This window comes from Arachis hypogaea, chromosome 18 (genome assembly GCF_003086295.3).
Source record: "Arachis hypogaea cultivar Tifrunner chromosome 18, arahy.Tifrunner.gnm2.J5K5, whole genome shotgun sequence".
Classification (NCBI taxonomy): Eukaryota; Viridiplantae; Streptophyta; class Magnoliopsida; order Fabales; family Fabaceae; genus Arachis; species Arachis hypogaea.
Window position 1 is genome coordinate 129,811,089 of NC_092053.1, and position 17,517 is coordinate 129,828,605.

General features: G+C 28.3%; 1 pseudogene; it reads left to right on the forward strand.

The window, feature by feature from the left end:
• Window positions 1-7,856: 7,856 nt before the first annotated feature.
• On the forward strand, window positions 7,857-8,433 carry LOC112770551 (uncharacterized; annotated as a pseudogene).
• Window positions 8,434-17,517: the final 9,084 nt, after the last annotated feature.

Here is a 17,517-nt window from a genome sequence, read left to right on the forward strand (position 1 = left end):
AGACTTATTGAATTGACATGTTCCACTCTTTATTTTAATCAATTATAAAACATAACTACCAAATAACATTAAAATTGCGCACTGTGGCAATGGTATATCCACATCGAGGTCCTCTTGCCACTGTCCCAGGGCAGAGCTTAGTTAAAACAAGGGCTATGGCTGCAATTTTTGTTAAAAAAAATAGTAGTATTTTTTTAAAAAATAAAAAATAATTTAGTTAGCTAAAATATTTTAATTTATTATGATATAAATATTAAAGTTTAATTTTTATCTCTTATTTTTATTGCACAATAATTTTTTAGTTTTAAATATTTAAACCTTGTTGGATTTGGACTGAATTGAGTGTATTTATATTTCACAGCTCTTTATTCAATAAGCAACACTCCCTCTATCTTTGAATTCAAATATAAAAAATTAAGCATTTTTTATTTATGTAATTTAATATTCTTTTATATTTTACTGTTTATTTAATTTAATTTTTTATATGATAAAAAATATTAGAATATTCAATAAGTATTGATATTATTATATTTGTATAAATTGATACAAAATTCAATAAATATTATAAATTTTAATATTTATCATTCTAATTTTTTTTTACATATTTTACAGGATATATATTCAAATTTTTATATAAAATAATCATGAAAAATCAAAGAATTGATGCATTTTTAAGAGGAAGGCTAATATTCAAGAAGGAGAACATATAATTTTTACAATAGGAAAAGTATAGGTAGACAATGAAAATACTAAACAATGTGAACAATGGATAGATCGGATGTTCATTTCACTAGGTGTGCGGATGATTATTCTAATATTAAGATTTAGGTGGTTAATTTGGAGGTGTAGTGTGTTTTAATTTGATTGGTGGTTGTTCATATTGTTTAAAAAAATTATTGGTTACCTAGCATTACCCTTTACAATATCAACACATGTGGATAGTTTTTCTACTTTAATGAATCACGAAGAAAGTGAGATACAACCTTCAAAAGTTCAAAGATCTGATGAGTTTGACCTTAATTCTTTAGAACGAGACAATGAAAAACGGCTTTAAATTTGGCAATATCACCCAAATTAGAGAGATGAGGTTAGGCGAACTTATCTTAAATGGGGTCCATATCAAAAACATCTTAACAATTATCTTTTATCTGGCCCCAATTTTATTTCAAGTTCCGCAACTGCACTGTCCCATGCTCACCTCTTGTCATCTAGTATCCTTTTTCTATATAATATAGGAAGAGTTTCAAGTGTACCGATAACACTGGTGTTTCAGTTATTTTAACCGTTGATCTGAATTATAAAAAATATATATAATATATATTAATTAAAATCAATTGTTAAAACAACTGAAACACCGGTGTTCTCAATACACTTAAAATTTTTTCTATAATATATATAGTTGGTTCAATAATAATACAATAAAAAAATTCAAAATACTCTCTTAAAAAAATCCTCAAATTATTGAGTTTTTTTAGTCCATAAACTTTTAATTGAATCAAATTAATTAGTTTTTATACATTATTAACTTGAACCAAATTAGTTTTTTCTTTAATGGAGTTCGTTATAACATCGTTACACATGAGCTGATCTAGAATATTCAGTGACACGTAAGAATTTGTGCTATAAGAAAATGTTTAAATTAACCTATATATGTAATATGTTTAAGTCATTTTGATTTCTATACCTGAATTGAACTAAATTAGTCTGTGTAAATTATTGTTATTCTATTTAAGGATTTGTCGTTAGTCATTAAGTTGTTGTGTGCAGCACAAAATGGAGTTTAAATTCTCGATACTTATTTAAACAAATGAGTGAGCTAGTCACTCGACTAACCCAAATTGATTCCTTCTCTCTTGAAAGCTAGCAATTATTATGTTGATAATAAATTTTAGGTTATTTTATGTACACACAAATGGTGATGTCAAGTAGGTTTTTATGAAAAAATATCTTCATTCCAAATTAAGTAATGACACTTTATTCGGGGGATCTGAGATTTAGTTTATTTGACAGGACTTGTGATTTAGTTTATTTTAGGATCGGTTTAACTTGAGTCTGAAAAAAATTCATAAAAAATAATCCGAAACTTAAATCATATATTTATAACATAAATTATGTTCATCTAAATTAAAATTCAACTTGACCGGACTTATTTTTATACTACCGATATTACCATTTACAAGCATAAAATAACCCAAAACCCTCCATCAACGCAACAATTGCTAGCTTTTAGGAAGAATAGATGACAAATTTGATTCCAACAGGGATTAATTTGGTTTTAATTAAAAGTACATGAATCAAAATGATTCGGGGCTTGTTTGAGTGAACTTTTAAGAAAATATCTTTTTTCGAGTTATCTTTTTTTAAAAGATCTTATGGAAAAGTAAAAGTAATTTTATGTTTGGGTATTTCATGCAAAAAGATCTTTTTATCTATCAATTATGTTTGGATATAACAATATAAAAATACTTTTTTGTTTATTTATTACATGAAAAACATCTTTTTTTTAAGAAAAAAAGATCTTTTAAAAAAAGATGTAGATTACAGCTTCTAAAAAAAGATGTTTTTTTTTAATTTTCTAGTATTTTTATTTTTACTACTCAAAATTTGCCAACCACGTTAAAAAATTAAAAAAAATATCTTTTTTTAAAAAATTTTTTTTATCAAAATAATGACGCCCAAATAAGCACTCAATCTTATTACATACAAATTAAATTGAGCATTTTTTGTTTAACAGTGACTCCTACATATTACTAAATGTGTCATGTGTCATGTTAACATGCTGTAACAACATGATCACAAATTCAGTTGGAGAGACTGAGTTGCATTAATTAGTAACCTATGAAAGACTAATCTGATTCAATTAAAAGTATAAATACCAAATAAAATCACTCATTCATATAGACTAAATTGAGCATTTACCTAATTTGAAATCAACCTCTTCTCATCTTCTCTTATTTCATGTATTTAAATTTTATTAACCACTTAATTATTCAACATTTTCCTTTAATTTTTTCATAATTTTAAGAAACTCTGTCCTATCATACCCTAAATAAATTGAGAAAAATTGTCACTTGATTAGTGATGACAACACTAGTCAGTAGTCACTATTTTGCTCCTTGATGCATGGAGTACCTAATTAATGAGAATTCAGCTACTTAGTGTTATCTCTTTCTTTATGTCAATTTCTTCTTTATGGTAATGTAGACTTCGTGGCATATCAAATTACATGCTTCCAATGAATGTGGGCCATATATATATATATATATATACACACGGTGAATGTTACGGTCTCAAATGTCTAATTTACTAAAAAGATAAATAAATAATATTTAATAAATTTTAAATATTTTATTTTTTACTTTTAAAATCAAGTTAGACAATTTAGGCAGCATAATAAAAAATACCATAGAACTCAATATATATATATATATGAACTGGTTTCTTCCATTCATTTTTGGCTCACATCTATTCTCTTTTACAGTCACACACGGTCACACCAAGACTTTTTATTTTCTCTTTTTTCCATTTTTTATTTTCTATTTTTTGGATTGAAGTGTAGTCAATAAGAAAAAAATATATCTTTTATTTTTAATGTTTATATATTTTTTAAATATCTCTAACATTTATTTTTATTTAATTTTATCTTTAATATTTTTTATTTTGTATATCAAAATAATAGAGACAAAATAAAAATTATTTAGGAATAATTTTGCACAAATTGAAAATACTAAAGAGGCATTTTATTGTTTTTAAGATTAATCTTAAAAGGCTATTTTAGTAAAAAAAAAATATTATATGTATACAAAAAAATCAATCACCATATACTTATGTATAAATATATATTTTAATTTTTTTTATTATATATTTTATACAAATAACTGATTTAATAGCAAAATATTATTGTACAGATAATATAGTTGAATTTTAATACTTAGAATTTGTTAGTCTTTTTAATATTAAATTCAATTTTGTTAATTTCTAATACAATCCGAGTTTTAATTCAATGCAATTTTAGATATGAAAATTTTAGGATTGGTGTAAGTTGGATGATGGTGGATTTATTGGTGATGAAAATGGTGGTATTTGCTAGAAAATTTTAGAAGAAAAGGAGCTATGAAAAAAAAATGGAAAAGGATGAAGGGAATTAACAATACTTTTAACAAACTTAACATATAGTCAACATTTTATTAGTTTTGTCAGATAGATAGGTTTATCTTTTGTAGGTAAAAAATTAATTTTAATATATTATTTTTAGTTTTATTATTGCTAGTATCTTTTATGGTAAAAAATAATAATTTACTATACTATTTGGTATTTAGAACCTATTATATAAGGAATTTGATTTGCTTAGATCAGTAAATTATATATTATTATTATTGTCCATTTTAGTACGATTTCTTTTATTCCTATTATAAAAAATATTCTATAAAATAAAAAGTCAGTCTTCACACATAATCAAAATAGTTAATTATAAAAAAAACTTTATAATAATATAATCAAATTTTTTTATAATCAAATAATCAAATTTTTAATACAATATCTCAGTTACTGCTATACTCTCATATTTTTATTCATATATTTACTATAAAAGTTAATCTAGTTTAATTATAAATGTAAAATTAATCGAGGTAATTAATAAATATTTCATACTTTAATTAAGACATTTCTAATAACAACTAATTAAAATGTCGCAAAGTAATTTTTTTATTGGCCAAAAAAGACGTATAATAATGCACACATAAAATATAAAAAAGTGTATCATAATTGTATGGCTCATTTCACAAATTGATAGATCCGATTTTGTTTTTTACAACATTAAATCGGACCTTTTGATTTTTATTTTTTCAAATTAAATATTTTTTAAGTTGAAATCGAACTCTCTTATTTTATTACTTTTAAAAAAATTAAAAAGTTCAAATATTGAAATCAGATTCTCTTATTTCTGTTTTTAAAAATTTTAAAAATTAAAATTTAAAATCAGACTTTTAATTTTTGTTTTCAAAAAGTAAAAAATTTAAAATTAAAATCAAACTTTTCAATTTAAAATTTTGCCAAAAGGTCCCATATTTTAGAAAAAAAAAAAGATAATATATTTAAAAATATTACACTTTGGTTTCATATTAAAAAAACTTGCCGTAAAAAGTATTTTTTATATATAGGGTAAATTACCAAAAATACACTCAAATAATTTTTTCACCGACAAAAATACACTTAAATTTTGTTATCAACAAAAATATCCTCAAATAATTTTAAAATGTGACAAAAATATTTAAAAAGAGTATTATTTTTATCATGTTTTTAAATTATTTGAAAATATTTTTGTTGATTATTTTTGACAATGACAAAATTATTCGGGTGCTTTTTGATGGTTTATCCTTATATAATAATAATAATAGAGATTTTAAAAAACATATTTCCCAAATCTTTTTCAATTCCCTGTTGTATATGAATGACAAATTGTATAAATTAACCATGCTATATAGTATAGCATGCATATAACACCTATTATTTATCCAACTCGGTGTTGGTTGTCAGAGAAAGAGACTTTAGGAAAGAATAGAAGAGTGTGCCATGTGATCTTACAGCTGAAAGGAACTTCTCTTATGCCAAGACTTTTTTTTTTCTTTTTTTAGTCAACGCTATAAGAGTCAGTTATTTTATGGTCTTTGTTGAATTTCGTTAGTTGTACATTTCAGTGGTACATAGACTCCTTCAATCGTGCATGTGAATTGTGATTTCTCATCATGTATGTATGAAAATGAGTAAGTTTGAAAAATTTGTGAAAACGTGTAACAAACTGATCAATTATAAAAATACTTCTTTTAAAAAATATTTTAGGTTAATCTTATATAAATATGTGTGGGAATATATATATTGATCGAATGGAGGAGTACAACTTTAAAAATATTTGTGCTATATTTATAAAAATATTTTCAGGACACTAAGCACTATAAAAAAAGTATTAGAATAGCGATTGAAAAAATTGGTTACTAATAGCGATCGATATAGAATTTTTAGAACCAAAAAAATATTAGTCGATAAATCGGTTGCTAAATTACATTCAACGACAGATTTTAGCGACCAACAAAATTGGTAACTAATAATAACAAAATTAGCGACCGATAAAGTTTTAATACAACTAGAATAAAGATAGTTACTAAAATCGGTCGCTATTTTTCATTTAACGACCGAATTAGCAACCAAAACAGAAAGTAATGTCTTTGGGACTGTTGGTCACAAAATCGGTCGTTATTTTTTATTTTAGCGACCGATTTTGTAACTGATAGTGAAATAGGGTGAACAACTATTTGGTCGCTAATTCAGTCGCTAAAATATTTGTCACTAAATTGGTTGCTAATTGTTAAGTTAGCGACTAATTTTAGTGACTAACAGAATCAGTCACTAATAGCCACCGAATTAACGACCGATTAGTTTTATACAACGAATAAAATGGTCGCTAAATCAGTCGCTATTTTTTAATTTAGCAACTAAAACAAAGGAATGAATGTTCTTGGAACTCTTGATCACAAAATCGGTCACTATTTTTTAATTTAGCGACCCATTTTGTAACCAATCGATCGGTAAATAGAATGAAACTTGGTTGGTTGCTAATTCAATTGGTAAAATTGTGGTCATTAAATTAGTTGCTAATTTTTAAGTTAACGGCCAATTTTATAAACTAATCAGTCGCAAAATTTGTTGCTAATTTAAAAAAAAAAAAGATATTATCTGAATTATCCCCACTAACCCTAACTCACTCACACCATTCTCGTCTTCTCCAATCGCCATTGTCATTTTCTTCGCTGCCGTCTTCTGCATCTTGCCGCTATTTCCTAAGGTTCCGTCGACATCGTCTTCAACGGTCTCGAGAAAATTATGAAATGAGCAAACTAAAATGTAAAGTAAACAAGTGTTATGTATATTCCTTATGATGACTGTTATCAATTTTTTAGTTCGAATCATAATGCCTTTTATCTACCCAATAAAATATAATATAAAATAATGAAATCAATATCTTGTTTATAAAGAATAAGAGTCGTATTAGTGTTTTTAGATCTATTTTAAGAAGACTCCTAAGTGCATGTTTGGGCGCTATTATTTTGTTAAAAAAAAGATCTTTTTTCAATGAAAAAAGATCTTTTTTTATTTTTTAACGTGTTTGGCAAATTTCTAGTAGTAAAAGTAAAAGCACTAGTAAAATAAAAAAAGATCTTTTTTGAGAAGCTGTAATTTACATCTTTTTTTAAAAGATCTTTTTTCCTTAAAAAAAAGATATTTTTCATGTAATAAATAAACAAAAAAGTACTTTTATATTGTTATATCCAAACATATTGATTGATAAAAAGACCTTTTTACATGAGATATCCAAACATAAAATTACTTTTACTTTTCTATAAGATCTTTTAAAAAAAGATAACTCGAAAAAAGATCTTTTCTTAGAAGCTCACCCAAACAAGCCCTAAAGCAGTTTGATGTCATTTTTTGAATAGGGATTTTGAAATATACACCAAATTGAAAGGTGGAATCTACATAAAGAAATTGAGTTTATGTTATTGGGTGAAAGCCTTGCTAAGTGAATTTCACTTCTTCCCTAACCAAGTCCTTATGAAACTTAGAAAATAGACTTAGATTTCACCTGAGGGGAAAAATTATTTTTGATTATAAAAGATTCGAGTGTTAATAAATTGATTACGGAAGAATTAAATAAATTTTATATCCATAAAAGATGAATTATGCTCGACAAAAATATTCAATAATTAAATTTTTATTGATATTGTTTAAAAAACACTTTAAATTCCAAAATTAACCTTACTATCAATCATCTTCAACTTTTAACCTCCTGTTATGTCTCCTTTCTCACCTCCTTTTGGGAGGACAATCACGACATTGTTAAGCTTTGGATCCTTGACCGTCCCTCCTCCCTTTGCACCTTCAAGGAACACTCCTATTGCGTTTACTTTGGCGTATAGAACCCCTGCCACACTGACATCTTTGTGTCCGCCTCCAATGATGGCACCTTTTGCGTGTGAGATGTTTATGAACCTTCGTCCACCATGGTGTTCCCTTCTCATAAATTCGAGGTGCTAATTTGTGATTGGAACAAATATGACGACCGCATAATTGTGATTGCTTTGGTGGATAAGAGCATCAAGGTTTGGGATGTGAGAAGCTTTAGGATTCTGATTGCGGTTATGAATGGGCACAGGTATGCAGTGAGAAAGGTGAGATTTTCGCCGCATGTGCGGAATTTGATGATAGAGAATGCGCTTGTGAGTCGGTACTATCATCACACGGAATTCACTGTTGATGTTGATATGAGTGTTAAAGGCCTAATGGCCAGCATTGGTTGGGATGAGCTTGTTTATTTATGTTTGGCAGCATGGCGTTGATAAAATTTTTGTTGGCTCAGAGCAAGGCATAGTAGAAAGTTGAAGATAATTGGTGGTAGGGTTAATTTCAGAATTTTAACGTATTTTTTAAATGAAATCAACAAAAATTTAACTATTGGATATTTTGTAGAACATAATTCATTTTTTATGGGTATAAAATTTATTTAGTTCTTCTATGATCAATTTTATCAGCGCCAAAATCTTTTATGATCACAAATGACTATTTATTCAAAAGAAAAAAATTCTATACTTGGTGACAGTATTAGCTCAAGAGGAGAAGATTATCTTACATTTATAAATTATTTATAAGTCTCAAAAATTTAAGATAAAAAAAATACATATAAATAATTATATCTTTAACACGTATGTTCGATAAGAATCTCATTTTAGGATTTTCATAAACTTTACATAGGAATTCTTTATTTTCTTTTATTTGTTTTTCACTGAAATTTTTAATAAAGATTGAACTCTTGTTTATAAATCATAAAAGTTTAAGCTGAAAAGAGAATACATATAAATAATTATATTTTTAACACGCGTCTCACTTAAAAATTTCTTTTTGATAAGATTTGCAGGAATTTTATATAAAAATTCTTCATTTTTTTTATTTGCGTTATACTAAAATTTTTAACAAAGATCAAACTCTAGTTAAATTTTTTTAAAAATTTAAACTGATATGAGAAAATACATAAATAATTATATTTATTTTAAGAATTTCACTAAGTATTCAATACCCAACCAGCTAACTAACAGCCAACTTTAATGGGCTATTCGAAAAAAAGTCCAAAAAACATCTCAAAACCCTATCTCATTACAATCCTAATTTTACCTTTCACTTTCACACACCGTAACATTCAAAAAACAACTGTACGCTTATTTAGGGATGTTCACGATATGGTTTGGTTCGATCTTTTTACTGAGATCATCCGAACCAAGTCAAATTAATTAAATTCGATTTGATTTGGTTCGACTTGTTCGATTTTTCAATTCAAAAAATGTACTATGCTCTAGTTATTTTTCATGTACTAAAATCCTATCCTATGCTATTTTCATAAAAAAATATATAACAATAACAAATTTAATTTCACAAAGCCAGAAAATAAAGTCATACAAACAATTGAGAAGCATGAAAAGTTCCACGCAACCAAAAAAAAAGTTGTTTCCATTAATTATTCTAGCAAAGCAGTCGCTGAGCTCCATTTTGATATTCTCTAGCAAAATAGAAAAATACTATTCAGCAAACAAAGAACCTAAAATAAAAAACTGAGTTATAACAAACAATTAATACCAAACAATGAAGCTGAGTTATATTGATTTATGTTAAAATCAAACATATGCTAGAGATATGTGATGACCAGACAATAAAACTGAGTTATATTGGATAATCATTATCCTCTTGGCTTAACTAACCTTCAGAATGGAAATCTAAAAAATTTTTAACTTATAACATGTGTAGAAACTTGATTGAAATATAATTAACTTATTTTGATTGGACCCAATCTAGTTATGATATATATGAGGTTGCATATTTAAAAAGAAAATGAATGATAAACAGTGGTATGAATGCTTAATTAAATATGTGCTTCTAAATGTTAAGAATTCTCAATTTTCCATCCTTAAAGTAGGAGAATAGTTCCCGTGCCTCAATTTTTGTATTATTTTTAAAATAAGAACCATAACAACGAATTTCAGCAAATAAACAAAATTTACAAATAAACCTAAAAAAATCCTAAGAAATTAGAACAAAGAATTTACAAATTTGGATTTGGAGTTATTTCTAAGTTAACTCGAAAGAAGTACTTTTTTACTGCGTTAACTGACCTATTGATTGCTCTCGAAGGGAAGTGAGGACATATCTAGTCGATAGGCCTTAATGGTTAAGGAGTGAGTTAATGTATTGACTTATGCCACAAGTAAGGGAAGTCCAAGAAAGAGTGGTAATAGGTTTATGTCACAAGTAGGAAAAGGAAAGAGAGTTCATGGTGTTAGCAGGTAAACACAATTTACAAACAGAATTAAATAAATAAAAATCCTAAGGTTTGAAAATTTTAAAAATCATAATAAACAAGGAATCATAATAAAAATTGAACAAATCATACCTGGGACTCCATTAGAAGATGCAACTACAGAGGCGCAGAGACCGAGAATGACAAAGCATTACGGCCGGCACAGTGCCATGAATGGCGGCGGAGAGACTAAAGACGACGGAGCACAACGCATCTGCCGAGAACGACAATGCTAAGAATGATGGCGCTACTATAGACGACGTTGTTGGATGCCGTGAGGCTTCGACGGATGACGGGACAAAAAGGACAGTTGTTGGACGGCGACGTTAGAGAAGAATGGAGGAATGTGAATCTGTGACTAAGAGAGAGGAGAGTGGAGACTGACACTACGTGAGTAAGAGAGCAGTTTGTGTGTGTGAGTGAGAGTCTGAGAGAGGAGTGTGCGACGCTTCTTCAGAGTGAGAGAGTGAGTGTGAGTGGATTAGGGTTAGGTAGGTCAAGTGGGAATATTTTTGTAAATTAACTTATGTGTAGTTAAATTTATCATTCGGTTTAGTTTGGTTCAAGCTTTTGGTGTTAAAACCGAAAACCGAACAAAAAATGGCAAAATTTTATTTTTTCAATTCTCGGTTTATTCGGTTATTGATTTTTTTTTGTTTGGTTGATCAATTTTATTCGGATTGGATCGGTTTTGAACACCCCTACGCCCATTCACCTTCCTCTACCACTCGCCGTCAAGCTACCACCAACATCCATCGCCACTGCGCCATCTTTGCCCCTCGCGTGCTCTGGTCCACGCGTCCTCCCCAATGCTGCATCAACCCAGCTGCACGCGTACTCGCCAACGCCGCGCCGACCAACCCGCCACCGCCTCGACTCAGTTCCACGCGTCGTCACTGCCAGCGCCTCGATGCGAGTTCAGAGTGACGTCCTTGCCCAGCGTGGTCGCTGCTGCGACCTCAACGTCGATCGTCCTTCCTGCTACGCGTCTTCAACGGCCAAGCCCGATCCAATCCGTCAATGCGCCGCCACCCTCTCCACCGTGAGTCTCCTGTGCCCTGTTTTTATCACGTTTATATCTGTTTCTTTTTTTAAACCATACATTGGAAGGAGAAGAAATTGGGGATTTTCTTTTAATGGTGTTTAATAATGATTAAAGGGATGTTTCTTTTAGTTCAATAGATGTTTATTTATTTTGGGTGGATGTTTCTTTCGAGTTATATGAATATTTATTTTAGGTGGATGTTTCTTCGAGTTATATGGATGTTTTTTATTTTTGCGCAACGATCTGGTGATCTGAAGATGGGGTGGGTCGTGCTCGGGGAGTGATGATGGAAAACACATTCGCGTGAAGAGGAAGGGGGGAAACGCGGTCAATTGGTAATCCTGATTTTTTAAATTTTCATTAATTAGTGATTATTCAAATTTTATTTTTTTAAAATACGAATCAATAATTATTAATTACAGTTGTTTAAAATTGGCTGGTTAAGAGTTGTTTACTTATACTTTTCCTTATTTTAATTAGGAGAATAGATGAAATTAATCATGAGTTTAACATTCTAAAATGTGTTTCTAAACTGAAGCCCCTCACCTATTAGTAGGGGTGAAAACAGGCCAGGCCAGGCTAGTCTTTGCTTTTAATAGGTCTGGCTTGCAGCCTACTATAGGCATTTTTCAAAGTACTATACCTGACCTGTTATTCAATCTGGCCTGACTTCTAGTCTGTTAAAAGGCTTGATAAATTTTTTTTTTTACAAAAATAAAAATATTCTTTCAAAAATTTATTTTTTAATAAAAATATTTATATGCAATATGTCATATTTAATATTTATAAAAAATTTTAAACTTTTAAAATATTTAAAATATACAAAAGTATTTATAATAAAATATAATAAATTTAAAATATCTAATAATTGTGTTAATAATAAAAAATAATTTATATATTTAATTATGTTTTAACAGGTCTAAGCAGGCCTGACAAGCCAATAAGACTAATTAGTGAGCTTGGATTTGGCCTATTAACATATTAAGACTTTTATAAAAGCCTGAACATGTTCCTATTTTACAACAGGTCAAGCCAGGCCAGACCAAATACAGGCCAGATTGCAGACTCCTGACAGGCCACCTGGCCTATTTCCATCCTTACCTATTAGGATGACTTTCTCTTTCCATTGATGAGTCTTGTTCTTAGGGTAATCCCATTTCAGAGTGAGCTTCCACTACAAGAAAAATGTTGAATATCATCGGATTTAGCGTCAAAGGTTAGCAGCAAGTTTATCGGTAGATTTGGTAATAAATTCACTGGGTATACAGGTTACCGTCGGATTTAATTTTTCGATGGTAAATTTGTCAGTAATAATTGGAGGAAAAAAAAGAAAAATTGGCACGATCATTACCGATGATAACATAATTAAATGAAACGCACTGTTTTAGTCGCAAGCTGTGCATTACTAGCATATTTTCCACGGTAAATCCGGCGGTAAAATTGACCATAAATTCAAATTTGCGAACTATTTCTTTCCATTTCTGCAACATCATCAACCTCACTTCTCTCCCTTTTCTCTTTCTCTCTCGCCGTCAGCCCCATCGCCACCATTCGCCGATCACTGCCACCCTCACTCACTCTCATCGTTGGTCACTATCACTCATTCACTGTTGTCGCCTCAACGTTGCCGCATCCTATACCACGCTCGTTCAACAGTGTCAGCACCTCCTGCTCCACGTTTGTTCATCATCGTCGCGGCCTCCTCCAATTGGTCTTCCCTCATTGTCACCACGTCTATCAAAATCGTCAAGATCATTAGTAGCGTCATGGCTGCCTCCAGCAGCATCTTCGTCGGTCATCATTGCTGCCTCCCACAGCTTCGACATTGCCATGTTGCCATTTCTTCCTTCCGTCGTTGTCACCTCTCGTTTGTCGCCACTTTCTGTACTAAATTTCTTTCTCTGTTTAGTTTTTTTTTTTTGAATTTTTTTCAATATTTAAGAGTTTAGGATTTGTTCAGTTGTTTGAAATTTTTTTAAATTGTTAATCTTCTGAGTTTGTATGTCTATTTGTTTAATTATTTGTGTAATTATTGCTAAATTTTTTGTTTGGAGGTTTAGAATTTGTTTAATTGTCAAATATATATGTATATATATGCTACTTGCCTCCTTTGCTTAATGAATCGAATAGGATGAAGATACATTTATTATTATTTTTGTTTTGATTGATCTATTTTATGTCGTATTTAAACCTCTACTTGTTTAAATGTTCTTGAAGTATTTAATAGAATAATGATACATTTGTTATTGTTTGGTGGGTAATTGGGGCTTTTTAGTGCTTTAGATCTTTCCTTATTTTTTTCAGCAGGATTGGTCTGAGTGCGAATCTCTTCTTGATGTTTAACACTATTTAGATTTCCATACATACATGTTCTTATTGCAATTACTCTTGTTAAAGCTCCTTCTTTATTATATATTCCATTAGGTCTGTTTAGTTCTATTAAGCATATACCATAAGCTTCTCTAGGTCTATGTAACAAGCATGTATGTTATATAAGTATTCCTTTTATTATTTCTTCAAATTCCTAGCTAATCAATTGTAATTTTATGTCTAATTATAAATTTAAAAATTTTAATTTCAGTTTTCATCCTATGTCATTATATTCATAAAATTGATTACCACACAAGGAATAAAGAATGATTTTTTTTTAAAATTGAATTTAGTTGATCGAGTTCTCATCAAATTAGGAAAAATATTATTTGAATTCGAAAATGTTTGGTAACCAAAGAAAATCAGCCAAAAACAGCCATAACTTGTCTTATTTAACATTCATTAATTGTTACGATAATCATAAATAAAGCAAGTTCTGGCTGTTTTTTTGTCTACTTAGCATTACTCATTTGAATTTTGGGCACCTTAATATTAAAGAGAAGCAATATGATAACATGTCTAAGAGTGTTGCTCATAATTTTATCATTCTAGTTCCGATTTTGTCTCCAAAAAATGTTTTAAATTTGTGATCCATTCCATAAAATCTATGTACAATGGACTCAAGATTGGGAGACATTGTGTTGTAGTTTCAATATCATATGGATTTTATGCTTTTGTTTCGAGCCTATAAAGTGTATACAATTTACAAATATAGTAGTAATGAACTGTGTGTTGGATTAGTTTTGGGAGTTGTTTAACTGTTTTTTGTAATTTTAAAATCAATAATAGCCTTAGTATCATAAATAGTTTGGTATGATTGATTCTTTATGTAATGTAGTAATATTAGTATAGCCTAATTTCTAATGTTTATCAGTATTGCTCTTTCAATTTTTAGTTTAATTTTGGTTCAATTTTTATAATTAAGAGTTTGGTATATTTTAAATTTAATTTTCCTACTTAATTGAATTTTGTTAATTTAAAAACTATTAAATTTAAATATTTAATATTATATATTAAATTTTCAAACAACTTTTTAAAAAAATTAAAATTTAAGTTTACCGTCAAATTTACCGTCGGTTAAATCTGTTAGTAACTATTAATTTAATATTAATAATAAATAATATATTACTGTCAGATTTATCGAAAAAAAATTCGATGGCAACAAGCTCTAAAATTTACTAACTAAAAATTTATATCCGCTACTAAATCTGTCGATAATTAACACCAAACAAAAAAATCTGCCGATAAAAAATTATCGATAAAATTTATATCGTCAAATTTATTCTGCTGTTAAATTTAACAATAAAAAATTACTAATAAATTTTTTTAATAAATTTGTCAATAAATTCGACGATATTAGGTGACTTTTTTTATAACGTTCCTACAAATAATGAGTTTCATATATATTCGAAACAAGCCTCTTATCCACAATGACTTTTCTTAAAATTTATTACTCATCATGCTCCTTAAGGTTATTATTATCCAATACTAGTTAAACGTACAAGAAGATATAAATGAATAAGGATAAGAGAAAAAAAAAAAAAAGAAACCCAAAATTAAATTTCCCTTTCAATTGTTTGTTTTATGGAAAGGGTGTGTATATGAAATATGTGTGTTATCACTCAATGAAGAGTAGTATTGAATTCTACTTGTCAGAAAGTGTTCATTAGCTTATATATATACGACAAGTTATGTGTCACACCATCACTTCCATATTATACATATATTGATGAAGAAAAGTTTATTGCAAAATAATACTATAGGAAATGAATCTTGAATGTTATTCCCATTCCCATAGCAGATTATTAAAGCGGATATGGTCCACTTCTACTTAATATTTTGGTAAAGTGTTATAAATGCCCTTACCAAAGAGGCAAATTTTTTAGCCCCACATATTAACAACTATGTACTCATAAGATTATAACTAGGAGTTAATTAGTATCGTATACATGAATTTGGAAGTTGGGTAGGGAAGTCTCTTAAAAAGTATCTCAAATTTAGGAATGCCAAAGAAGAAAACTCTAAATTCAGAAAACTTTATTTAGAATTTGATGGGCTAGATATTATTTGACAAGTATATAAATTCCACTTAATATTTGAGGGGCTAGCTAGATATTTCGATTTGTGGTATTTAAAGACTATATTTGATAAATGGGATAGAACATAAATATAGAAATAAAAAAATGTGTCATTTTTATTTTTCTTGTAACGTAAAAGATATATTTTCTTGTATGTTTTTTTACTTTAAATACATTTTGTGTCTTTTTATCTATATTTTTTTTGGTTGACCACGGTATCCTCCAGTCCGACAGGACAAGGATTAATCCGTTGTGGATTGGAGCTCCATTTAAGGGTCTGCCGGCTGGCCAATGGATTGCTGCATGCACAAGGCGAGATTCGAAACCCCAACACTTACTTAAGCGGACGAGTGAGCTGACCACTCGACCAACCCAACTTGGTTTTTTTTTATCTATATATGTGGAACTATTAAGTCTAACCTAATAAAAGCAAACTAAAAAAGGAAAAGTTACATCCTTATTAATTATTGCTATAACTTTTAGCAATGATGTTTGAAAACAATAGAAAATCATCAGTTTAAAATTAAACAATCCAAACTTATTACTTTTTATTTTTTAATTACTACACTTATCTTATTTTTTATTCATTTATTTATTGAGTAACATTTAAGATAATAAATGTATAATTATAAATATTACATATATAAAAGAGTAAAATAATAGTAGATTTTCAAAAATTTTGATTTTGGACTAATTAGACCTAAAAAAAAGTATAAATTAGATTCTCCATTATAAATGGTGGACATATATGTTCTTCCATCAATGAATAATGCGAAACGAAACAGAATTGTCAATATATTTCGTTATCTACAGTAATACATGTTCCGTTGTTGCCACATGAGCATAAAAACGATATAGTTTTGAATAACGAAATATTTATTATTTTTTGAGTTTCCATATAATATTTATTAATTGCTCTCTATTTATTACAAATTCTATCAAATCAGGTAAAGTTTCACTTCAAAAATTATTATTTGTATGATAATTTTTTATAAATAAATACGTCACAGTAGATAATAGTACGTACATATAAGTATTACTATTAAATTTTATCTTGATAAATTAATAAAAAAAATCACATATTTATCATTTATTATCATAAAAAATCAAATTAATATTTTTTTTAGAGACTAATTATAAATATTAAGTTAAATAAAGTAATTTTGAATTATTCTCTAGTTCGGTAATAATGTTTCGTCCAACAAATTAAAGAAATTAGAATTTAGAAGCATGAAGGTACAAGAAAAAGTTAAGCGATGTAAAGTTGGAAGCTTACTTTGCGAATTATTATTTGAGTCAATTACATGGATTTGATAGAGGACCACCAATTGAAAAAAATTTAACCCCTAATTAATGTTTCATTAACAATATTATTGAACCATATATATATATAACATGGTACCTGGTGAAGCAGGTCTCACCGTTTCCCAAGATTTCATCAAAACAATAAATTAAAATTGACAGGTTACTAAATAAATAGTTCTACGAATTTGATCCAAATGTTATCATCATGGTTTCCAACACAAATATTGCATAGTGTGTTAATTAAATATCATTATATTATTATTATTATTATTATTATTATTATTATTATTATTAAGTAACTATCAAATAAAGGACACAATATA